The sequence below is a fragment of the Podarcis liolepis genome, assembly GCF_965112155.1.
Source record: "Podarcis liolepis genome assembly, chromosome: 11".
In the NCBI taxonomy this organism is placed as follows: domain Eukaryota; kingdom Metazoa; phylum Chordata; class Lepidosauria; order Squamata; family Lacertidae; genus Podarcis; species Podarcis liolepis.
In genome coordinates, this window is record NC_139565.1 from 7,949,098 (window position 1) to 7,975,911 (window position 26,814).

A 26,814-nucleotide genomic window follows, 5' to 3' on the forward strand; every position below is an offset into this window, starting at 1 on the left:
GCAATCTTGGAGTGCACGAGGGCAAGAAACGACACAAAGCATGCTCACACAACCCCATGGAAGAATAAAACATAACTTGTTTCTTCCTCCCTTAATTCAGACCGACACTTTGCTCCATTTATTAACTTCACAGCATAGCTGGTGCCTGAAAACTAAATTGTGTGGGTGCTCAGCTGTGCTGTTGGATTATTTGCATGAAGGTGTGCTACATAGCTTGAGATAGCCATAACCACAGTAGCAACCTCCAATGCCATACACAGGTTGGGTATCTGTAGTTTGGTAGCACACTGTAACATGCCTTGTTCTCGGGACTAGGTTTGTGAGTTCCCCATGCAGTTCCACAGGAGAAAAGATACACACATGCATTTGTTTCTGCCCTGTTGATTCCCGAGTAGGCCCCAATTCAGAGGAACACAAATCCCATTCAGAACAGAGGAGGAGATGTAGGCAAATTGTGTCCTTCCTAAAAGAGGGCACGTGTTGCGGTGAGACCTGGAGACTGACCTCCTGGTTGTGGGTGGGTATATTGGACAGCCACAACACCCGATTGGTAGGTCCCTCATTGCTGGGTACAATCTGGCCAATGGGGTGCAGATCAAGGGACGTATATATGCCTATGCACATGATCCAGAGCTTCCTCTTTCGGCTCGTGCATCGGAACACCCGCCCACCTCTCCCTACTTATAGGGCTTGTTGCGCTTGACCTTGCTATGCTGTCGTGTGTCGCCTGTCGTTGGGACAGGGGCACGGCAGGAACTTTCCCCACTTGGCTGATTGGCTGTTGCTATTTGGGTTTCGCCTGCTGTGTAGCAAATCTTAACAACTTGTAAGGTTGCAGATAGGCACTGGTTCAGGTGATAGGAATGGGAGAACACTCTCACCATCCCTATGTGAAGGGTATTCCATTAAAGGAATCCAGGGATTCAGCTTGGTTTGGTCAACCCCCAAAAGGGGGATGTGCCCATTCCTGAGTCCAGGGGAGCATCTGGGGTGTGGAGAGAGTCTGCTCCTGGGCTTTCCACCTACCTCAGGTGTTCACCCTTGGCTGACCTATGATAGAGCTCTGGGTCAGCGCTACCTGCAAGGGTGCAGGGAGCTAGTCGAACCACAGCCTATGCAACCACTCACTTTTCTGTAATCAATAAAGTTGTGGCCTAAATTCTGCCAAAACCAAAACTAAAATTTGAGTCAAATGTGTTTTTAGTTAGGGGGGAGGTCTCTGGGTCTGAACACGCAAATCTTAAATAACTCCTGATCACAAAATCCTTGGGAAATATGGAGGCTGACATGAACGCATATGGACACATAGCTAGTTTCTGGACTGGTGGACAATGCCCGCATGTTACTCTCATGTTACTCTTAGTTGTAGGGTGGGGCAAAAGGGGGTCCAGAATGTCATTTTAGCCATCCAGCTGCTCTAACTAGGATGTCTCGTTTAGAAGGGAAAATATACAATTTCTTACAGAATCTCAGTAATTTTAAGGGAGCTGATTAAGGGAAGTTGATTGCAGGGGATATCAATCTGCTCCAAGCCCTTATTTACTTTTGAAGTATTAAATATACCGTCTAGATAACCATTACAGACATCTACTTGTAGAAACCACATCTGTTGCTGATCTTTAGCTTAGAAATAACATAGTTAAAATATGAAGTTAATGAATGAAGATCAGCATTAAACTGCACAATGAAATGAATATTTGCCTTCACAACAGATGGTAAATGTTGGTTAAGTATTATACCAAATAAAAAACCTTCCTGAAAATGAGGAAACATTCCAAAAACATTTCATTGCCTGGGTTGTAAATAAAGTGGCTTAAATACACCAAATAGTACGGCTGAACACACCTGCAGCTCAAAGCACACCAAGAAACATGATAATTATCCATGACATTATTGCATGATTTATTACTTTACTGCTTCTGGCTGTGAGAACAACGCAGCAAAAAACAAAAAACCCAGTCTCTCCAAAAGGCTGAAAATAATCATAGTTTATTGGCTAACACTCCATAAATCTGGCGAACAAATGATTTTTCAAGATTCCCTTTTGTGTGAAAAAGAGCAAGTATAAATATAATGTATAAGTAGTATTTGCTGTCTCATAGTGAAGCCTTTAAGGATCAGGCTATAATGAGATTATTCATTTATTTTATTTCATCTGTTAAAAAGAACCCTACTGTTCCATAAAAACCATTAAGCAGTGCTTTGCTTTGGAAAAAACCTTAATCTGAAAACATTTTTTATTTTAAGAATGCAGCGACATGTACAAAAAGAAATAATAGCATCCAACTTTTAAAACATTCCAACCCCCCCCCCTTATATAATCCCCTGATATTTACAACTACAGTGGTGCCTCGCAAGACGAAAAGAATCCGTTCTGTGATTCTCTTCGTCTAGCGGCTTTTTTCGTCTTGCGAAGCAAGCCCATTGAAGGATTAGCGGATTAGCGCTATTAGCGGCTTTTAGAGGCTTATCTGCTGATCGGATCAGCTGATAAGCAGCTTAGCGCTATTAGCGGCTTTTAGCGGCTTATCTGCTGATCGGATCAGCTGATAAGCGTCTCAGCGGCTTAGAAAAAGGGGGGGAGGGAAAAAACCAGCAGGAACTCGCAAGACATTGTCGTCTTGCGAAGCAAGCCCATAGGAGATTCGTTTTGCGAAGCACCTCCAAAACGGAAAACTCTTTCGTCTAGCAAGTTTTCCGTCTTGCGAGGCATTCATCTTGTGGGGCACCACTATAAGGATGGGGAGGTTCCACTGCAACCTCCTATTTTATTTCAGGATTCCTTATTATTATTATTATTATTATTATTATTATTATTATTATTATTATTTTCAATAGGTAACCCACAAAATTGATAGAGATAAAAATGTATAGAAGTTTTCAATCCACAACTTTGCATGGGGCAGATCAGTATGCTTTTGTTTGTTTGTTTGTTTATTAGCTTTCTTACCCTTCACCATAAAGTCCCACAGCAGGTTATAAGACAAGTAAAACAAGTACGCCTGTTCCTAATCGAACACAACATCATACAGGAAGAGAAGTGTATCCCTCGGAACAAAATACATTTCCTCTCAAAGACCATGGTAAAGGACCATGCCTTCAGCATGGCAAAAGCTAAAACAAAGTTGATAGACTCACATCTGCAGGGGAGAGTTCCAAAATCTAGGGACTGCCACAAAGTCACTGTATTTTGAAATAGCTGAAGTTTATGGGGTTGGGCAGATGTGGAGGATTCCCTGGTCCTGAAGGGGGTGACTGTGCCCCTGAAGGACCAGGTGTGCAGCCTGGGAGTCATTTAGGACTCACAGCTGTCCATGGAGGCACAGGTCAATTCTGTGTCCAGGGCAGCTGTCCATCAGCTCCATCTGGTATGCAAGCTGAGACCCTACCTGCCCACAGACTGTCTCTCCAGAGTGGTGCATGCTCTAGTTATCTCCTGCTTGGACTACTGCAATGCGCTCTGTGTGGGGCTACCTTTGAAGGTGACCTGGAAACTACAACTAATTCAGAATGCGGCAGTGAGACTGGTGACTGGGAGTGGCCGCCGAGACCATATAACACCGGTCCTGAAAGAGCTACCTTGGCTCCCAGTGTGTTTCCGAGCACAATTCAAAGTGTTGATGCTGACCTTTAAAGCCCTAAATGGCCTCGGTCCTGTATATCTGAAGGAGTGTCTCCACCCCCATCGTTCAGCTCGAACACTGAGGTCCAGCTCTGAGGGCCTTCTGGTGGTTCCCTCACTGCAAGAAGTGAGGTTACGGGGACCAGGCAGAGGGCCTTCTTGGTAGTGGAACCCATCCTGCGGAACACCCTCCCATCAGATGTCAAGGAAATAAACAACTACCTGACTTCTAGAAGACATCTGAAGGCAGCCCTGTTGAGGGAAGTTTGATGTTTTATTGTGTTGTTAATATTCTGTTGGAAGCCACCCAGAGTGGCTAGGGAAAGCCAGTCACATGAGCAGGGTATAAATAATTTATTATTTTTATTTTTATTATTAATCAACTTCCAAAGGCAGCCCCCAACACAGAACACATTGCAATAGTCCAACCTAGAGTTTCTAGACGCAGTGATGCCCAACCCCCCCAAAAAAGCTCAACAACTTTGGCTTCCCCCCAACCAGTAGCATGGGTAAATCACTGACCCCTTTTTTTAGCCCGGGAGTAGACCGCTGACTCTTGGTACTTTGACGTTCCTGGCCTATATAGAAAGATCAATGGTAATGTCCAAGCTTCTCCACCCACTTCTTGTTGTTTAGTCGTGTCCGCCTCTTCGTGACCCCCTGGACCAGAGCACGCCAGGCACTTCTGTCTTGCACTGCCTCCCGCAGTTTGGTCAGACTCATGTTTGTAGCTTTGAGAACACTGTCCAACCATCTCGTCCTCTGTTGTCCCCTTCTCCTTGAGCCCTCCATCTTTCCCAACATCAGGGTCTTTTCCAGGGAGTCTTCCCTTCTCATGAGGTGGCCAAAGTATTGGAGCCTCAGCTTCACCATCTGTCCTTCCAGTGAGCACTCAGGGCTGATTTCCTTCAGAAGGGAGAGGTTTGATCTTCTTGCAGTCCAAGGGACTCTCCAGAATCTCCTCCAGCACCATAATTCAAAAGCATCAATTCTTCAGCAATCAGCCTTCTTTATGGTCCAGCTCTCACTTCCATACATCACTACTGGGAAAACCATAGCTTTTACTATACGGATCTTTGTTGGCAAGGTGATGTCTCTGCTTTTTAAGATGATGACTAGGTTTGTCATTGCTTTTCTCTCACTACCTGCTATCAAAGTGTCACATTCTATGGATAGTGACATAGGACGCAGATGGAGATCTCAAAGTCTGAGACCTACTCCTGGTCTCAGTGAATAAACCATACATAAGGAACCTTCTTCATATGAACGGACACTGGTACACAGGAACTGCTCTCTCTGTGTGCCACCTCATCCTCTCCCTCCCTCTCTGTTCTCTCTCCTGTCTGAAATCCCAGGAGGCCACTTCCAGTCAGCATAAGCAAGACTGTGCATGACAGAACAATGTTCTGTCTCACTATAAGGCAGCTTTCTATATCCCCATTTCTTGTTTGGTCACCAACCTCGCAAAATTTGGTATCTCCCTTTTGAAAAGAAACCCATGTGTAAAATACAAGGTGCAACAATTGATGCATGCTGCGCTTCCCTTTATTTACTGGTATTTTGAAAACCCAAAGCCTTCAAGCTCACCGGGGTTACTCCCACCACCAAATTTTCTACTAAGTCCTTAAAATTTCCGAAATACTAACTCAGGGACATCAAAGAAAGTGTTTGGTTTGAAAGCCTGCTACATACACACACTTAGATAAGACGAGGGCAAAGGATTATGTAGCCACTGACGAACTTGGTATGGTATCTTTCCAAGAGCTGCTCCACAAATATTTGGAACTCGTTGCTCTTCTCCCCCCCCCCCCCCGAAACTCAAAGACTTTGCCTCTCTGCTACCTCTGAGTTTCTTTTCAGGGCAACTCTCTGGCACTGTCACCTGACTTATTTGATATACAGTGGTACCTTGGGTTAAGTACTTAATTCATTCCGGAGGTCCGTACTTAACCTGAAATTGTTCTTAACCTGAAGCACCACTTTAGCTAATGGGGCCTCCTGCTGCTGCTGCGCCGCCAGAGCACGATATCTGTTCTCATCCTGAAGCAAAGTTCTTAACCTGAAGCACTATTTCTGGCTTAGCGGAGTCTGTAACCTGAAGCGTATGTAACCTGAAGCGTATGTAACCTGAGGTACCACTGTAGTAAACACTACAACTGAGATCCAAATAGCTGCTTGCGGTCATGCAAGGAGTCTGATATCCCAGTAGACTTGGCTTTTTCTTCTGCTTGGAACAAAACCCAATTCGCATTGCAAAACCCAAACAAAATTCGATGAAATGCAGCCCAAATGTAATTCTTTGATTCTATGAAATACAGCCCAGTGAGGACCAAGCCGATTCAGCAGCTTTGGCATGTAGAGCAGCGGTTCCCAATTAGCTACTTATGGTGCTATGGACTCCCTGGGTGGGTGATGCAGATCCCAGGGGTCCATGGACCACCAATTGGAGAAGGAGCATCTCCACCCCCATTGTTCTACCCGAACATTGAGGTCCAGTGCGGAGGGCCTTCTGGCAGTTCCCTCTCTGTGAGAAGTGAAGTTACAGGGATCCAGGCAGAGGGCCTTCTCGGTGGTGGCACCAGTACTGTGGAACACCCTCCCATCAGATGACAAGGACATAAACAACTATCAGACTTTTAGAAGACATCTGAAGGCAGCCCAGTTTAGAGAAGTTTTTAATGTTTGATGTTTGATTGTCTTTTTAATATTCTGTTGGAAGCCGCCCAGAGTGGCTGGGGAGGCCCGGCCAGATGGGCAGGGTATAAGTAATAAATTATTATTATTATTATTATTATTATTATTATTATTATTATTACTACTGATGTAGAGTGTTTGAAAGAATAACTGAAGCAGGAAAGGGTGGATTGCCCTGCTGTGAAGCAATGGCTAGCTGGAACTCTGACCAGCCAGCAACATCCATTTTAGGAGAGAGAACCTTGTCGGCGTTGAAGTAAAGTTCAACTGCCACTCTGGCTGATTTCTGTATCCATACTGGAGAAATGCCATCTCTCTTCACCAGAAGTAGCAATATGTCTGGTACTCAAATCTCACATTTACCCATAATACAGTGGTACTTTGGGTTAAGAACTTAATTCATTCTGGAGGTCCGTTCTTAACCTGAAACTGTTCTTAACCTGAGGTACCATTTTAGCTAATGGGGCCTCCCGCTGCCGCCGGAGCACGATTTCTGTTCTCATCCTGAAGCAAAGTTCTTAACCCGAGGTACTATTTCTGGGTTAGCAGAGTCTGTAACCTGAAGCATCTGTAACCTGAGGTACCACTGTATCCAGATTTGGGAGAGGTGACATTCAAAAAAAATCACACTCGCCACACTTGCCATAGCAAGAGTAATGAGCAAGATAAAAAGTATTTCTGCGGAATGGAAGCTGAAGATATGTTGGGAGATCATCTTGGCAACATCTATAATGGGTCCTGCCCCCTGTGCCAGCTCCAATATTGGGGAGGGAAAATTAAGAAATTTAAGCAGGTTTCCTTCCCATCTCTCTCTTTCCAGCAAGAGTTAAAGGCTGGGAAGATTGCTGTAGCTGCAGCTCTGAGATGAACTATAAAATTGCAGTAGCTGTCAAACTTTAAGTGTGTGTCCTCTTTTTTAAATAGTAAAGAATTTTGACTGACTCTCGACTTTTATGTTCTCATTACATTCATTGGAACAACTTTGATGAATAATCAAATTCAGCCAGCATGTTAAAAGCTGCTGCTGTACTCTTCTAAATCAAATCAGTCCAATATTTTATTTTGCAACTGTAGCATCCTGAACATTTTGTATTCTTTCTAAATTGAGACCAGTTTAAAAAGCACTCTTTAAATAATATGTCACTCCACAAATGTATTCAAGCAGCAAATAATGACTGAAGGGAGCTGTGTGTTTACTGAAAATGATAACAGTGTTCTAGAAGAAAGTAAAATCTCTTGCAAAGGCTTGTCCACAGAACATTTTAAGTTTTCAAGTTGCAGCCAAAAATTCCGAAAGTTCATGGAGTGTGTTCTCAAGTCTGGAATTTTTCTTATTAAGTTCTGGAAAAGTGCCCAGCTGGCCAGAGTTAAGAGTGATTATCCACAATCATTACACACCTGTTGGCAAAATTTATTGGTTCTCCTGGCGCATAGGAACACACAGCATACAACACAACTTCTTGTAACAGCCACCTGACTTGTAGTTCTTGCAAACCTTATTTAAGCGGCAATTCTTCAAATACTCAAGAGGTATCATAATCTATGATACTGAAAGGGGTTCGGAGATTAAAATAGCTTTAAAAACCACAAGCACAGTTCTCTCTTTTGTTGTAACCTGCAAAGTGTTAAAAATAATTAAAAGGAACTGTGGTGGAACCTCAAACGTAAGCTTCTGGCTAGAGAATAGTTGTTCTTGTGAAGAACCAGACATCAAAATTGATGAGCAACCCTGATTATGAAAGGTGAATATTGGAAGCATAGGAACACTTGTATGGTGTTAAACTATTCATGTTGTTGCCTGTGCAAATTCCTTGTTACAGCCATGTAGCCACTATGCACTTTCAACAAAAATATATCTACTGTAATTTGAAAAATGATTAGTAATTAGTGTGTTTAATGGGGGCCTCTGTGTGACCAGGAATGTCAGATGAGAAAATGAGAGAGATCAAACGAAGGAAGGAAAAATATCTCTGAGGCAGGGATAACCAATGTAGTGCCATCCAAATATTGTTAGGTTATAACACTCATTATCCCTGACCAACCTAGACAGCATCTTAAAAAGTAGAGACATCACCTTGCCAACAAAGATCCGTATAGTAAAAGCTATGGTTTTCCCAGTAGTGATGTATGGAAGTGAGAGCTGGACCATAAAGAAGGCTGATTGCCGAAGAATTGATGCTTTTGAATTATGGTGCTGGAGGAGACTCTTGAGAGTCCCATGGACTGCAAGAATATCAAACCTCTCCATTCTTAAGGAAATCAGCCCTGAGTGCTCACTGGAAGGACAGATCCTGAAGCTGAGGCTCCAATACTTTGGCCACCTCATGAGAAGACAAGACTCCTTGGAAAGACCCTGATATTGGGAAAGATGGAGGGCACAAGGAGAAGGGGACGACAGAGGACGAGATGGTTGGATAGTGTTCTTGAAGCTACCAGCATGAGTTTGACCAAACTGTGGGAGGCAGTGGAAGACAGGAGTGCCTGGCGTGCTCTGGTCCAGGGGGTCATGAAGAGTCAGACATGACTAAACGACTAAACAACAACAACATCCCTGACCACTGAACACACTGGCAGGGTCTGATTTGAAGGGTACCACATTGGCTGTACTTTATGTTAACACCTTTCAAACTTAATTTATGTTACTGAATATTTAACGGTGCATTCAACATTTCGTATATCCAAACTGACTACGATTTCCCCGTTCAGCACCACAGCTAAAATGTTGAGATATCAATGCAATTTAGGAGGTGAGATGAAGGGTGCTTTGATTTACAATGAACAACATGGTCTCAGGTTGATCAGAAATCCCTGGGCAAATCTTCTAAATGCACTAACTGATCCACACAATAGCCCCAAAAGTCTATCACACAACACACACACACACACAGAGAGAGAGAGAGAGAGAGAGAGAGAGAGAGAGAGAGAACGCACACAGTCTAAACCAGTGGTGTCCAAACTTTTTTCAAAGAGGGGCAGATTTGATGAAGTGAAGGGCTGTTAGGGCTGACCAAAGGGCTGACCAAAGTTGTTGAACTTTTTTTTAGGATTTTACCCCAGGAAATAAACTGCCCCATATTAAACCATCCGGCGGGCCAGATTAGGCCCCCAAAATGGACTTTGGACATGCCTGGTCTAAACTGTGTTAAGAATTCAGAGGCTGCTGTAAATCACCAATGACAAAAAGCTAATTAAAATGTCAGCTTCTGACAACATGTTCTACCCAACAAATAAAGTTTGCGTGGCAACCAGCTATTGAAAATCTCATTTGAAGGTTATAGCTGGGGCTTACAAGATGTGGAGACTTACAATTTCCATATAGGTTTTACACAATTTAACACTTGATAATATAAGGTGTGTTGTGTGTGCTGAAAGTGGGGTGGGGTGGGATGATAAATAACCACCTGATAAATAACCACCTGACATCTCTGGACCACTCACTGTTCTGTGTTAAATACTCAAGAGAGAAAGAACAGCAGGCACCCCTGAAACATTATCTCCCCCCCCCCCACAGATGGTAGTGATTTATATTAAAAAAGCTCATCAGCAGATCAAAGACAACTGCTATTTCCCCCCATTCATGTGACAAGCATCCAAAAATGTTATACACCACCGTATTTTTAATATATAAAGCTAACCAGAAGATGGCTCTAAAATGTCACAAAACAAAGTCAATTGCACCGTCCACTTTCTTAAGCAAGTGAAGCTGAACATGACTTGAAGTAACCGCTTTGCAGCAAGATTTATAACAAGCCAGCTTGCAATTTAACCAGCGGAAGGTGCCAAATGAATGGAAAGACCATCTCATCCAATGTAGAAAAAGCCAGGTCACTTTTACGTCACTTCTTGTGTATATTTTCCCTTTCTTCCTGCTACCTTTTGCAATTCAGTTCAGAAACTGTTGCAAGTTGTTTTCGGGGATGATCTTTTCCATACACCCAACCGTGTATCTGCATTGCTTAAAATGGCACTGAGCCAGTGAAATTTAACTGGTGTCATTAGATGCCCTTTTTATAATCGGTATATTTATTTGCCTTAGTTGGTTTTGGTGTTGGTTTGTTTTTAAAAACAAAACCTTTAAGTTCTGCTCATTCTTTTTGATGCCATTTCTAGTACAGTAGTACCTCAGGTTAAGTACTTAATTCGTTCCAGAGGTCCGTACTTAACCTGAAACTGTTCTTAACCTGAAGCACCACTTTAGCTAATGGGGTCTCCTGCTGCTGCTGCGCTGCCGGAGCACGATTTCTGTTCTCATCCTGAAGCAAAGTGCTTAACCTGAAGCACTATTTCTGAGTTAGCAGAGTCTGTAACCTGAAGCGTATGTAACCTGAAGCGTATATAACCCGAGGTACAAATGTACTTTGCACAAGTTAGAAGGCATTCAGTTATGTGTACTAAAAGTCCAGAAAGTAGTCAAAAAACTAACAATATCATATATTCTATTTCTGTAAACAACGAGCTGGATTTAAATGACCAGTTCCACTAGCAGATGCCCACACAAGGATTTTTGTTAGTACAACAGGGCCCCCACCCCCTCGTCCCAAACCTCTGTGCCCCCCCCCCCATTGGCTCATGGGGTTAAAATTGGCTCCTGAACAGCATACAACAAAAGGACAGCAAATGTTGTTGAAGCAAGTAAACAGAAATTCTTGCACTTAAGGATAGATAGATTTAGCATTACGTTGAGTTGCTCTCATAATGTGTATCTTAATACTCTTCCAAGGAACTGTTTTAGAAAGAGATGTATCCTTATCCAAAGACTGTAGACAGTGAAAGCAGCATTCGCAAAGTCCTGGCTTTTGGCAAAGTGACAAAATATACATTCACCAAATGTTGATTCCTACAGTTCACATCAGTCACACCTCTCAGTCTGCAAGGACCTACAAATTACAGCTGTTGAAGTTTTTGCATAACCTAAACTTGGAGCTCTAGAGAACTCTTACCTGTCTCAATTTATTTATATTCTTGTTAATGGAGCGGTTCACTATTTATACTAGTTGTTTAAACAGTAACATTGCTGTTTTCCGGGTTGCAAATTTGCATAGATATAATTAAACTTGAACAGATGCAGCAGTAGAAAACTTAGTTGGGATATTTCTTTAATTGAGAAAGCAATAATGTTAATGGAGATGTATACAATTAAGCTGGTTCCTATCTATTCTGTTTTTATTCTTAAATTGTGGTGGTTTTACATTGTGGCCCTTTTTAAAAAAAAGTTGAAACTTTTTTATATACGGTGGTACCTTGGTTCCTGAACAGCTTGGCTCCCGAACAAATCAGCTCCCGAACATTGCAAACCCAGAAGTAAGTGTTCCGGTTTGTGAACTTTTTTTTTTTTTTTGGAAGCCGAACATCTTGTTTAGCTGTCAGCATTGCTTCCGGGGCCACTCTGAAGCCGCGCCTTGGTTTGCAAACATTTTGGAAGTTGAATGGACTTCCAGAACCGATTGAGTTTGGGAAACAAGGTACCACTGTACACACAAAACATTCCTTTGAGTAAAATTCGTCAATGAGTCCCACCCCACCCCTAAAACTTGCTGTACAAACTTATTGGGGGTTCACACTGCCGTGTCAATGCAGTATCACAAACTATGGCACTCAATCAGAGTTTACAGTGGTACCTCTGGTCATGAACTTAATTCAGTCCGGAGGTCCGTTCTTAACCTGAAACCGTTCTTAAACTGAGGTACCACTTTAGCTAATAGGGCCTCCCGCTGCCGCTGCTGAGTAATTTCTGTTCTCATCCTGAGGTATAGTTCTTAACCTGAGGTACTGCTTCCGGGTTAGCGAAGTCTGCAACCCAAAGTGCTTGTAACCCAAGGTGTTTGTAACCCGAGGTACCACTGTACCTGTTCCTGCAGCTTACTAGCCACAATTTTAGGATTATGTAAATTTCAAATAAACTGGTTAGACTCTCATGGAAACCATTTATTAGCAGCAGATAGTTGGCAGACACCGACTCGAGCTAATAAACAAAGTACCGTATTTTTCGCCCCATAGGACGCACCAGCCCATAGGACGCACCAAGTTTTTTGGGGGGGAAATAAAGAAAAAAATATTATTTCCCCCCCTGGCATTTGTGGGGCCGGCAGTGGGGAGAAGCGCTCTTCTCCCCACCGCCCGCCTGCAGACCAGGTCCGGGGACAGTGGGAAGACGCGCTGCGCCTCCCAGCTGTCCCCGGAGCTTGTGGGGATGGCGCTGCGGCTCTCCTGAAGCCTGGAGAGCGAGAGGGGTCGGTGCGCACCGACCCCTCTTGCTCTCCAGGCTTCAGCGAAAGCCTGCATTCGCCCCATAGAACGCACACACATTTCCCCTTCATTTTTGGAGGGGAAAAAGTGCGTCCTATAGAGCGAAAAATACGGTATACATTTTCGTGTTTGGATTTGCCCCTCTGGTTTTTTCCATCATACTCAGTGAACCCAAAGTGGAATCCTAACCCTGAGAAATGAGATCTAGCGCTAATGCGTTGTGAGCTCATATGTTTGGCTGCATGCAAAATGAGGCCTTCTAAATCCACTCAGTGCTTTCAAAACATACGGGTTTTATCAACCTGGCCTTTTGGTTCTTAGCCCACCTAACACAGATGTCAGAGACTTCATAATTAAACTTAGTAGGGCTCACAGACCCAGCACGAAGGTGAGTGTTTATGACCTTAGTGAGATGGGATTTCCTTTCAGAAGCCAAGACATTAGTGGTGTGATCTTAACTCCTCTTATACAGAAGCTGCCATTGGGGGGAAAGATTTGCTATGATGTGAGAAGAGCAGATTGGGAACAGGCTTGCAAAAAGATAAGATCTGATAAAGTACTGGATGTAGAATGAGAGGCCAATGTGGAATCTGTGATGGGACTGGGTTTCTTACGAAAAGGGAAAATAAGTGACAGTGTTTTCTTAGGTAAAAACACTGGTGTCCTTACATCATTCTAAGTGGCAGTCACCGTATTTTTCGCTCTATAAGACGCACCAGACCACAAGACGCACCTAGTTCTTGGAGGAGGAAAACAAGAAAAAAAATATTCTGAATCTCAGAAGCCAGAACAGCAAGAGGGATTGCTGCGCAGTGAAAGCAGCAATCCCTCTTGCTGTTCTGGCTTCTGTGATAGCTGCGCAGCCTGCATTCACTCCATAAGACGCACACAGATTTCCCCTTACTTTTTAGGAAGGAAAAAGTGAGTCTTATAGAACAAAAAATACGGTAATTTTCCAGTGTACCTGGGGGGGGGGGGGCGGAGTTCTGATATTCTGCATGAAAGAATGGCTTTAATGCATTGCTGTTTCTCATACATTATTATTTGTATTTTGTTTGTTTATCATTTTGATTGATTTATAGATCACTTGCTATTCATAGATCTCAAATCAATCTATGATATGGAAAAAAATCAAAAATATTTCTAACTACAATATCAGAATATTGATATTAATCCAAATACAGTAGCTGCAAGACCCACTATGGGGGGGGGGACCTGAATATAAGGTAAAAGTATACTTCTGTTTTGGATTTAATAACCTACTTGAAATTTTTATCATCAGTATTTGATAGGCTAATGTATATGTGAAAATAAATTTACAGTCTCCCTAAAATACAACCTTTGTATTATAACAGTCTCCTGAAGACATTTTATCAGGTCATACGTCTTTATCTCCCTAGCAATGTTCTATAAAGCATTTCTTAATTCATTAATATGAGCTGTCATTTCAAAAAGTAAACTGAAGCTATTATAAATAGAACGTGATGCCATAAAGTAGTGCTTGAGAAAGAACATTAAACATTTAAGGTAAAAGTGTATACATTTCCAATGTAGAATGAAGCACTAAATCAACTAAAACTTACTTCTGACAGACTAGTGATGAATTATGGGATTTTCACTAATCCTCAGATAAACAAAGTGCACACTGTTCTGAAAGCAAGAGCTGACTGTTAAATCACACAGCAAGGATTTTGTTCCTCTGCTGGAAAATGTGATATTGCCTTGATTGTCAAGCAGACTGAAATACAAATTTTTCCAGCTGCCTTTCATACATACAGACGGAAGAAAAATTATGTGGTAGAAGTCATAGGTGCACAAAGGACAGGACAATAATCAGCAATCTAGAACACAAGATCAGGGGGAAAGTCTTCTAAAAATAGGGAAAATGTATAAAGTTGGAATTATTTTCTCTTAAAAATATAACATTATTTCTGCCATCTGATATAGTGCTTGAGGGTAATGTCATATTTTTTTTTATAAAAAAAGATAAGATTATCATTCACTGTTCTGTCCACTTTTGTATCTGGGGCAGCCCACAAATGGTCAAGTGGTTTAGAAAGGGTTTCTCATAACTGGAAAATCTCTTATTGTGGCATTTCATGAGCTAGAAAGGATTTAGAAATAGGAAGGCCTGAAAAAAAACACTCAGAAAATTTGGAAGAAAAACCCAGGTTTTTTTCTGTTTTTCCCCAAAGCCATTGTTTTCCAGGAAAATGGGGGAGGGGTGTGTGTGTGTGGAATATTTAAACTATATCAAACTGTGTTGGTTTCTTTTGTTTTTCAATTTTCCCAGGAAAAAACGGCTTTGGGAAAACCGGGGGAAAGACCTGGGTTTACCCCCCCCCCCAATTTTTCCAGGTTTTTTCCTGGCCTTCCTATCTCTAGTGGAGATGCAGTCAAAAAGATAAACAAACTCATCAGAGATGGTATAACCCACTCTCTAGTGGTGATAAATTGGCAAAGCAAAATGAATAGCGTATTCAAACATGCCTGCCCACTAATGTCCCCACTTCATGCATCAGATTAAAAAAAAAAGGTAAAAGTAAAGGACCCCTGGACGGTTAAGTCCAGTCAAAGGCGACCATGGGGTTGCGGCACTAATCTCGCTTTCAGGGTGAGGAAGCCGGCGTTTGTCTGCACGTAGCTTTCTGGGTTATGTGGCCAGCAGGACTAAGCCACTTCTGGCGCAACAGGACACCACGATGGAAGCCAGAGCGCATAGAAACGCCATTTACCTTCCCTGCAGCGATACCTATTTATCTACTTGCACTGGTGTACTTTCGAACTGCTAGGTTGGCAGGAGCTGGGACAGAGCAACAGGAGCTCACCCCATCACAGAGTTTTGAACCGCCAACCTTCCGATTGGTAAGCCCAAGAAGCTCAGTGGTTTAGACCACAGTACCATCTGCATCCCTTTACCTAGCTGGTATGGGCATTTGGTCAGGGATAATAGGAGTTGTAGTCTAAAACATCTGGATGGTGCCAGGTTGGGGGAGGTTGCCCTAAATATTTACCTGGGTGCAAGCATCCCTTGTTTAATCCAGGGCCAGGTGGACCTAGTGCCCTTGAGATGTTGGACCACAACTCCATCAGCATGGCCTGTGGTCAATTGTAATCCATTTGCATCTTGAGGGCCACAGGTCACTCTACTCAGGGAATCAGGCACATGAGCTCTGACTTGGGGGCCGGTCCTACCATTGGACAGAGTGAGGTGGTCACTTCAGGCAACTATTTTGGGAGCTTTAAGGCTACCTTCCCAGAATACACTTTGCATGCAAGCTTTTTTTCCAGGTTTCCATTTGCTACATTTTAAACAAACAAACAAAACTGAGTAAACAAATAATATTTGCCTTTCACAACTGACATGATGAACATTCATTTTGTAATCAGGTTGGTGTCTCAACCACAACATATTTTGTAAGCAACGTATCTTGGAAGCATTTCAAATTAAACTACAGATGTGATTTAATAATGTGCAACATGTGTGGGTTTTTTTTTTTTAGTGTGTGTGATGTAAAGCATTTTTAAATTAATAGGAAAAATGATGGAGATCACATTTAATTTTTTTGTATCAAACTGAGTTACACAGTTGCAATATGAAAAGCAATGCTATTTTATTATTTATTCAGCAAGGTGTGTGTGTGTGTGTGTGTGTGTGTGTGTGTGTGTAATTTCCAATAGCAGTTACCTTTTTTTAGCTCAGTCTTCTTTTGTTGAAATATTTTTGTTACTCTGGACCCACACAGCAGCTGTGCTCTCTCACTAGTTGAGAAATTCGAGTTTATCTGACAAGTTACAGGCCTTTAAAAAGGCTGGCAGACATATGCTGCACCAGATCACAGAATCAGTCAATTTAGGAATGTATTCATACTCATATAAACACTCTCATGTGCTTGTAATTAGTTATGGGGTTCCCTTTGGTTGATTACCAACAGCTATATCCAAGCAGCAGGTTCCTATAAGGCTGTTTCTCTTTGGATGGTGACATACAAAATCTGCCGCAGAATCTCAGTTCCAGAAATCCAGGATTTGAGGCCCTTTTCTGTAGAAATTTGCAGAGTTACAGCAATTGGAATTACAAAGGTATATTTAGTAGTAGATAGGTAGCCGTGTTGGTCTGCCATAGTCAAAATAAAAAAATTCCTTCCAGTAGCACCTTAAAGACCAACTAAGTTAGTTCTTGGTATGAGCTTTCGTGTGCATGCACACTTCTTCAGATACACTGAAACAGAAGTTGCCAGATCCTTCTATATAGTGAGAAGGTGGGGAGGGGTATTACTCAGAAGGGTGGTGGGAATGGGAGATAGGCAGATAGCTGGGAGAGCCTGTTGACGACTCTTAACGACTGCAATAGGTCTTACAGGAAAAGGCAAGGGGTGAGAAGGTGAAAAATGGCTTAGTCATGTATAGTGAGATAAGAATCCAATGTCTTTGTTCAGCCCAGGTTTTTCCATTGTTTTAAGTTTGGTAATGAGTTGTAATTCAGCAGCTTCTCTTTCCAGTCTGTTTCTGAAATTCCTTTGTAGTAAAACAGCTACTTTGAGATCTTGTATAGAATGTCCTGGGAGATTGAAGTGTTCTCCTACTGGTTTCTCTGTTTTGTGATTCTTGATGTCAGATTTATGTCCGTTTATTCTTTGGCGTAAGGTTTGGCCTGTTTGTCCAATATAGAGAGCTGAAGGACACTGTTGGCATTTGATGGCATACACAATGTTAGACGATGAGCAATTAAATAGTCCCGAGATGGTATGTGTGATGTTGTTGGGGCCAGTAATGGTGTTGTCCGGGTGTATGTGGCAGCAAAGTTGGCATCTGGGTTTATTGCAGGCTCTGGTGCCAGTGTCTGTGTTAAGTCTGGTTGTAGTATTATTGTGGGTTAGGAGTTGTTTAAGATTGGGTGGCTGTCTGTAGGCAATGAAAGGTCTTCCTCCCAGAGCTTGAGAAAGAGAACTGTCATTGTCCAGGAGAGGTTGTAGATCTCTGATGATGCGTTGTACTGTTTTAACTTGGGAGCTGTATGTGATGACTAGAGGTGTTCTGTTATTTTCTTTTTTGGGTCTGTCTTGCAGCAAGTTCTCTCTGGGTATCAGTCTGGCTCTGTTGATCTGTTGTTTAACTTCATCTGCTGGGTATTTTAGTTCTGAGAAGGTTTGCTGTAGATCTCTTAGGTGAGAGTCTCTGTCTGTAGAGTTGGAACAGATGCGGCTGTAACGTAGTGCCTGGCTGTATACAATGGACTGTTTGGTATGTTTGGGATGGTAGCTGGAGGCATGTAGATATGTTTGTCGGTCAGTTGGTTTGCGGTATAAGGTGGTGTCTATGCGCCCATCCTGTATTTTTATAGTAGTGTCCAAAAAATGTATTTCTTGCATAGACTGATTCATAGTAAGGCTGATTGTGGGGTGAAAATCATTAAATTTCTGGTGAAAGGTGTCCAGGGTCTGTTGACCATGTGTCCAGATGATAAAAATATCGTCAATGTATCGCAGGTACAAGAGAGGTTTGAGTGGGTAGGAGTTCAGGAAACGTTGTTCTAAATCTGCCATGAAGATGTTGGCATACTGTGGGGCCATGCGGGTATATTTAAGGTATATTTAAGGTATATTTAAAAGCAGTTGAGGGTACCTGTGAAATCTTAGAATGGTTTTGAATGATGACTTTTACCTCCCCACAGAGTCTGTGGTGTTTCAGCATCATATACCGTATTTTTCGCTCTAAAAAGTAAGGGGAAATGTGTGTGCATCTTAAGGAGCGAATGCAGGCTGTGCAGCTATCACAGAAGCCAGAACAGCAAGAGGGATTGTTGCTTTCACTGCGCAGAGATCCCTCTTGCTGTTCTCGCTTCTGGGATTCAAAATATTTTTTTTCTTGTTTTCCTCCTCCAAAAACTAGGTGCATCTTGTGGTCTGGTGCGTCTTATAGAGCGAAAAATACAGTGCTCTTTCTTCCCCTTATGTGCCCATACCTCTGTTGATAGTCCCACAACACTTTCCTAAAAGATTCCACAAAACATTAAAAGATATAGCCTAACATATGCAACGGATCAAAAAAAGAAATAAACTGTGTAACTCAAACACCAACAATTTATTCTAAACAGTTAGTTCATAGCCTTATAATGTGGAAGACACTTTGTTCCATTCCTGTTCATTGTTTCTCAATCAATTCTCTTTTCAACTATAGAGGAGGTGATAGCTATAAAGTGTGTTGAGTGAGCAGCAAAACTATAGCCTATAACAGGATTCAGACATTCCCACACCATTGGGGAGATGGAGGTGGCTGTGCTATATCCATCTCTGTTATTGTTGCTCTCCAAAAGTCTGAAGTATAACTTGGGGGGTCATTACTATTCATGTAGGTGCCTTGAATGATCCAGAACCCTGATCTTCCAGGGTTCTAAACTGCACAGGGAACCAACATGAGTGGATCAGGCTCTCCACGACAGAAGCTAACCTTCCAAGTTGTGATGGGCGATAGGGCAGTGTTATGTACTAAAGTTTCACCCTGGGCCAGCAGGGGGATAGTGTAGATAGTTTTCACTCAGGTCCACGTCAGCTATTTTAGGCGGGAAACCCTGGGTTGTTGTTGCTACAATGTTGATAGCCGGCTGCCTATAAAAGCAGGCCAGCTGAGCTGTTTGCTGTTCAGTTCTGTCCAGCTTACAATAAAGAGCTCCTATGGAGAAATCACTGTGTCATCTGCTATGTTCGTCCACAACTTAACAGGCAGAAACTGGAGGGCAGACCTAGTCTGCTTGTCCCCACCCTACCTCACATGATTTTAACTGAGTGAAGCATTGGAACTTCAAAATAGGGCTAAAATAGCTTTACCTCTGTATGAGAAAGGGAAAAGAGGATATGAGATTCATTTCACAATGTTATTTACTTAGCGGTTGTATTTACCTGTTATATAATGTTTGTGATGTGATTTGGTACATTTTGAGAGCAACAATATATTCTCATTTCAATAAACAATTAGTGGGTGTGTGGTATTATTATTATTATTACACACATACACACACACACACACACACACACTGTTGCACGGGGGTGGCATTGTAGTCTAAACCACTGAGCCTCTTGGGCTTAGAGGGTTGGTGGTTCAAATCCCCGTCGCTCTGTCCCAGCTCCTACCAACCTAGCAGTTTGAAAGCCCGCCAGAGCAAGGAGACTAATAGGTACCACTGTGTGTGGGGGGGGGACGTAAACAGCATTTCCATGCGCTTTGGCTTCCATCACGGTGTCCCGTTGCGCCAGAAGCAGTTTAGTCATGCTGGCCACATGACCTAGAAAGCTGTCTGTAGATAAATGCCGGCTCCCTCGGCCTGAAGCAAGGTGAGTGTCACACCCTATAGTGGCCTTTGACTGGACTTAACTGTCCAGGGGTCCTTTACCTTTTACACACACACACACACACACACACACACACACACCGCCCCATACCTGAAGGTCTCAGGGCGGTTCACAGAACAAAGTCAATGAAGACAAAGTCAAGTGTATAAACACCATGCAATAAAAGAAAGAAATCTATGTTTTATATGCTTCCTTCCCCAGATAGCTAACCTGCTTAAAGGACCACACAAAAAAACTTGTTCAGTGCTGGCAAGCTAATGAACAACAGGTGGTTGGCAAGCCCAACAGGTCCAAATTTCTTGGAAATACCTGCAAAGGACTGGGTTTCTTTTCTATGAGGTTATGCTGTTGCGTGTTCAGACCCAGAGACCTCCCCCCTAACTAAAAACACATTTGACTCAAATTTTAGTTTTGGTTTTTGGCAGAATTTAGGCCACAACTTTATTGATTACAGAAAAGTGAGTGGTTGCATAGGCTCTGGTTCGACAAGTTCCTGCACCCTTGCAGGTAGCGCTGACCCAGAGCTCTATCCTAGGTCAGCCAAGGGTGAACACCTGAGGTAGGTGGAAAGCCCAGGAGCAGACTCTCTCCACACCCCAGATGCTCCCCTGGACTCAGGCACGGGCACAACCCCCTCTCAGGGGTTGACCAAACCAAGTTGAGTCCCTGGATTCCTTTAACAGAATACCCTTCACATAGGGATAGTGAGACCATTCTCCCATCCCTATCACCTGAACCAGTGCCTAGCCGCAACCTTACAAGTTGTTACGATTTGCTACATGGCAGGCGAAACCCGAATGGCAACAACCAATCAGCCAAGTGGGGGAAATTCCTGCCGTGCCCCTGTCCCAACGACAGACGACACACGATGGCATAGCAAGGTGAATCACAAAATGCCCTAAATATAGGGAAAGGTGGGCGGGTGTTCTGATGCATGAGTCAAAAGTGGAAGCTCTGGGTCACGTGCACAGGTATTTATTGGACCCTCGGTCCATTGAGACAGCACTCCATTGGCCAGATTGTACCCAGCTTTGAGGGACCTACCAATCGGGTGTTGTGGCTGTCCAATATACCAACCCACAACAAGAGGGTCAGTCTCCATGTCTCACCGCAACACGTGTCCTCTTTTCAGGAGAACACGATTTGCAGCCACCCTCAATATAAAGCAACAACAGATTGCAACCGTTGAAATGATCTTCCGTTTAAGGGCCAAGGTCAGACGTCAGCAAATTGCTTAAAACAATGGCTATATCTGAGGACACACTGACTCAGATCCTACAAGGATAAATTTGCCTTCTGGGTTGGGCTTAGTTGGAAATACAGTATCTCTAAGACCTATTCATGCATCTAGTTACAGGTAGGTAGCCATGTTGGTCTGCCGTAGTCAAAACAAAATAAAATAAAATTCCTTCCAGTAGCACCTTAGAGACCAACTAACTTTGTTATTGGTATGAGCTTGCATGCACACAAAAGCTCATACCAATAACAAACTTAGTTGGTCTCTAAGGTGCTACAGTGGTACCTCAGGTTAAGTACTTAATTCGTTCCGGAGGTCCGTTCTTAACCTGAAACTGTTCTTAACCTGAAGGACCACTTTACCTAATGGGGCCTCCTGCCACCACCGCGCTGCTGGAGCACGATTTCTGTTCTTATCCTGAAGCAAAGTTCTTAACCTGAAGCACTATTTCTGGTTAGCAGAGTGTGTAACCTGAAGCGTATGTAACCTGAAGCATATGTAACCCGAGGTACCACAGTACTAAGGAATTTTTTTTTATTCTATTCATGCAGTCACAGAAGAGAGATGCTATGCAAGTGTCTTTTCACTGCTTGCGTCGAATTTAAAATAGGCTTAAAAGAAGAAAAAAGATCTCAGATTGCCCTATAAATCATGCCGGATCCAAATTAACTAGCTGTGTTGACAACAAGCATCTGAATCTGTCAATAAAAGCATAATTGAAAATTGCTGCCAGTTTTAGGACGAAGGAAGACTTTAAAGGCTTCATCGCCTTTGATGCAGCAAATGGATTAGTCTGATCCCTGTCTTATTGTCCTTCATGTTGCCTAGTGGTGTTTGGATAAAAGCTCCTGAAAGAGCAACTAAGCTCTTATTCCCTTTGGCCTCTGGTTGAGAAACTGCACTTCTGTACCCCCTCAGGGCAACAGCTGCTTTGGTGCAATTAGTGCAAATTGACCCCATGATTACAGGCTAACAGGAGGTAGCTTGCATTCCAGGCATTCTCCCTCCTTTTGCAAATTAAAGAGGGTCTGCCTGTTGAGAGGGAGAAAGAAAAACAGCAATTCAACAATTAGGAGGTCATGCTAAAAGCAGGTCAGTTCTGAGGAGAAATAACTGCAGAAAACTTTGCATCGAGATAAACTTCTGATCTGGAAGATGCAAATTGATATAAGAGAGTATCAACAAACACTCACATCCTGAAACCTCTGTATATAAGTGATACCTTGCCAGGATGAACACATTTATTACGTATTAGCTTACTATTAGTAGTGTAGTAAGGTTACTAGCTGAAGTTTAACAGATTACTCCCATTCTCTGAAGCGAATTCTGAGTTTGCAATATGGGAGCATGTAAATTTGTTTATTATGAATCACCTATAATCACAGACCTCTAAGGAATTTACAGCAAAATGAAATAAGAAGTAGCATACATCATATACAAAACTGTAGAGTACAGTGGGACCTCGGGTTAAGAACTTAATTCATTCTGGAGGTCCATTCTTAACCTGAAACTGTTCTTAACCTGAGGTACCACTTTAGCTAATGGGGCCTCCTGCTGCTGCCGATTTCTCTCATCCTGAAGCAAAGTTCTTAACCCAAGGTACTATTTCTGGGTTAGTGGAGTGTCTGTAACCTGAAGCGTCTGTAACCCAAGGTACCACTGTAATGGTTCCCAAACTGTAGTCTGTGAGCCACCTGTGGTCTGCAAGCTTCATTCAGGTAGTCTGCAGAGTGTATAAAAATACAATTAAACAATACTGAATCTAGGACAGAACAAGAAATCTACTGAGTGATCTGTGAAGATCCTCAGCAATTTTGAAGTGGTCTGCGGAGAAAACAGTTTGGGAGCCACTGCTGTAGAATATTAAATGTGACCAGATAAAATTAGCATTCAGGAAATACTTGCTAAATTAAAACTGTTTTTATGCCACACCCAAATCCATACAATGACAACATCTGCCCCTGGAAAGGTGTACTATAATGCAAGTGCTGGATCTTCTCTATTGGCATAGAGAGAGATTTGATTTCTAGTGCATGAGGAACCTACAAAAGCCAGACTATGGGAAATAAGAAAATCTTGAGAGACCCAAAACATCCCAATGAGAGTTTAGCGTGCTCATTGGCTATGGCAGCCACTTACACATTGCAAAAGAAGAGGAGGAGCTGCACTGCAGATATTTGCATAAAATCTGCATTTGTTGGAGCATTGTACAGATGAAAATTTGTACAGGTGAAAATTTATGATCACTTACTAAAAATTCATACCCTCCAACATTTCTCTGATGAAAATAGGGATGTCCCATTCCATAATGAAAATTTTCCTATTTATACCCCACACATCTTATTGGGTTGCCTCAGCTACTCTGGGCAGCTTCCAACGTATATAAAAACATAATAAAACATTAAACATTTTTTTTTAAACTTCCCTAAACAGCAGGCTTCCTCAGACTCGGCCCTCCATATGTTTTGAGACTACAATTCTGAAATTTACATAGATATTTTGTGAGGAAGGGCCAAGCCTCCTGTTTTCCTAGTTTAGGTTCCTTATCTTTAAACAGGACGTGGACCAGAACAGCCCTTCAGATAGAGGATTTGGCCTCTTCAAAGTAGGACAGATGACCTTCCTATCATGGAATGATGTGATGGTTGGGAAGGAGGGGAATGGAAAATCAGGAGAGGGGTAGAATAGAGAGCTTCCTGGACCGGTGTACTCCTATATATATATATATATATATATATATATGCTTTCGTAGATTTTCACGGGTACAGGAATGCAGGTTTTGGTGTCTTCGGGTGTCTTCCCGTGTAAGAGTTGGGGTGTCTAGGCGACGTTTCGACGAGGTCTCACTCGTCATCTTCACCTGAAAGCACCAGCCTGAAGATGACGAGTGAGACCTCGTCGAAACGTCGCCTAGACACCCCAACTCTTACACGGGAAGACACCCGAAGACACCAAAACCTGCATATATATATATATATATATATATATATATATATATATATATATATGATATTTATTGAAAAAAAAATTTTAAAAAAATTACAAGGAAAAAAGACAAGAACAGAAAAAGAAAAAAGAAAACCATCATTTTCAAATTCTCCACTTTAATTACCTTCTTTCCATGACCTCCTCCTCCTCCCATCTCTTGTATCTTAATTGATAATTATCACAGCAAATCCTTTCCATAATTCATAGTATTCTGTCATTACATTACCTTACTCTATTTTCATCTTATCTTATAAAAAACCTTAAAACTTAAGACTTAAATCTTATTTTTACCAACTTCTCATAACCATTACCTTTTTACCTAATTCTTTAAACATTTTTACAACAGCCAAGTAATTTCATTTCAACATTTTTCCAACGTTCATCAATTTTATAAAACATTCCTAATGATAGAAAAAAGAAATAAAAACAATCCAATCTTCTTCCAGCGTCCCCTCCCCCCGGTCCCGGGATTGTCAGTCCTTTTTATCCCATTAGTCTGGCACATTAACCTGGTGATCTTATATCAGAGGCCTTCAAATCTCTTCCATGTCCCTTCCGCAGCTCTTCTTCATATTTTCCTTTCACTCGTGGGAACTCCAGCTTGGTAGTGTTTTTGACCCTTTTCAACAAATCAGCCCCTTTCCCATAGTCCAAACTAGACTCCATGTGCTATTTTTTCAAATTCCCTCCAAAATTGGAAGCCCCAACAACTCCAAACCTCTGACGGCCCATTGCCAGACTCTGAAAGTCCAACCCCCCATTTCCAAATCAATCCAAACTTTGTCTTTCCAAATCTGTTTTTTTCCAAGTTCATTTGTCAAATCCAAAAGCTCATTTTCCTGCTGGGCCAAAAGTCCCTCCATCTCTGGCGCCCAAGATTCTGCAGCATCCTCTTCTCTCATCTGCTCTGTCAGGGCACACTCCTGTTTAAGCTCCTGGGTGGGCTCCAAATAGTTTCCCACTACCTGTTCAAATGTTCTGGCGCATTAGTCATCAAATCCATCTTCTGACTTAACTGATCCAATAGGGCATTTATTTTACAGAAAGCACCCAACAGTGCTTCTGAAAACATTTTCCTTCAAGGTCACAAATCCTTTCCCACGGTTGTAATCTTTGGCAGCTGCAAGTTCCCTAGAACTTGTTACAGTTTCACAGTAGGGGGAAAACTTCTGGTTGTCCTTTCTTTTAAGGACAATAGCAACACAGTTTCTTTTTAGATATTTTGTCGATATTTGTTCCTTTAAAATGCAAAAGGAAACAATGGAATCACAATGTTACTCTTCTTTTAACTATCTGTCAAAAACATTTGTCTCTGGTCAATGAGCTTCAAAACGTCAATTCTGACACCCCGCTCCAGGGTCAGGATGGTGGAAAGTTACTTTACTTTAAAATCCCTCTGCAGGTTTAAACAGTCCAAAAAAGATCCCCCTTCTTCTCCTGCTACCAAAGGGGGGGTTCAACGATTTTAAATGGTGAAAACCGATCCTTAAAAAGTGATTTTCTAAGCTCTAGTGTACGTTATCTTTGCTTTCTTCTGACTACAAGGAAACGGAAGGCTGACTTCCTGTTTAGACCTTCCTGTTTCAGTACCAAATTAAGGTGAATTTTTAAGTCCAATTCTTTTCTAATCGCCAGTTCTTATTTGAAGTCCAATTGTTCAATATTTAAGTATTCACGGGTGATTATTTTAGATGCCAAATTGTCCCAGGAAAAAGGCAGCGCTCTCCGGCAACGGCTATGCGGCTTCGCTCCACGGAAAAAGCAGTTGACTCACAGCACCGCGCCACTTCCCCCTCTTCGCTTCGGAGTCCGTTAGTGGGTTGCTTTGCGGGTTGGGGGGCGCTAAGGGTGCCCACCGAGTCCCATGGTCACAGGCTTCATCCGCCTGTGATTTCTAAAAGGGTCCCCGCTTCGCCGCAGCGGAAAGGACCCGTTTCACGCGGAGCTGGTCCCTCCAGTTCAGAGGGAGTCCGCCATTGCCGATGGCGCCACCCCGGAAGTCCAAAATATAATCTTTTTGTTGCCGTCTCCCCAGTTGTGAATTCTTTCATCCCTAACACGCATCTTACAACTTCCCTCCATTCTAACCTTGGCCCTATAGACGCAGTCAGTTGGGCTTCTCTGAATCAGAGCACATCTAGAACTGCTTAATGACCTAGTTACAGCCAGAAAAGCAATCTGCATTTAACTTCTGAGAGATTCAAATTTCAGCTCTGCAGAAACAGTTTTTTTTTTTTTAAAAAAAATTGCAGCTGTGATGCAGAGCAGGTAGAAAAAGTTGCTAAGGAATACAGTGGTACCTCGGGTTACAAACACTTCAGGTTACAGACTCAGCTAACCCAGAAATAGTACCTTGGATTAAGAACTTTGCTTCAGGATGAGAACAGAAATCGTGCGGCAGCCCCATTAGCTAAAGTGGTACCCCAGGTTAAGAACAGTTTCAGGTTAAGAACAGACCTCCAGAATGAATTAAGTTCTTAACCCGAGGTATCACTGTAGCTTTGGATGAAATTCTCATCTCTATCTTCTCCCATGAATGTAAAACACCCTTATGCTTGAGGCTGGGGGACCTAGCGAACTCATCCATGCAGCTGGACTCAAGTCCTGAACTAGGGAAGGGATGACAGTTCAGTGGAAAACATATACAGTGGTACGTCTACTTGCGTTCACCTCTGGTA

The 26,814-nt window shown here is 42.5% G+C and overlaps 1 protein-coding gene across 1 annotated transcript in view; it reads right to left on the bottom strand.

Annotated features, from left to right (window-relative positions):
• Positions 1–26,814, bottom strand: part of ROR2 (receptor tyrosine kinase like orphan receptor 2) — a 156,989-nt gene that overhangs the window by 56,359 nt on the left and 73,816 nt on the right. The window lies entirely within an intron of this gene.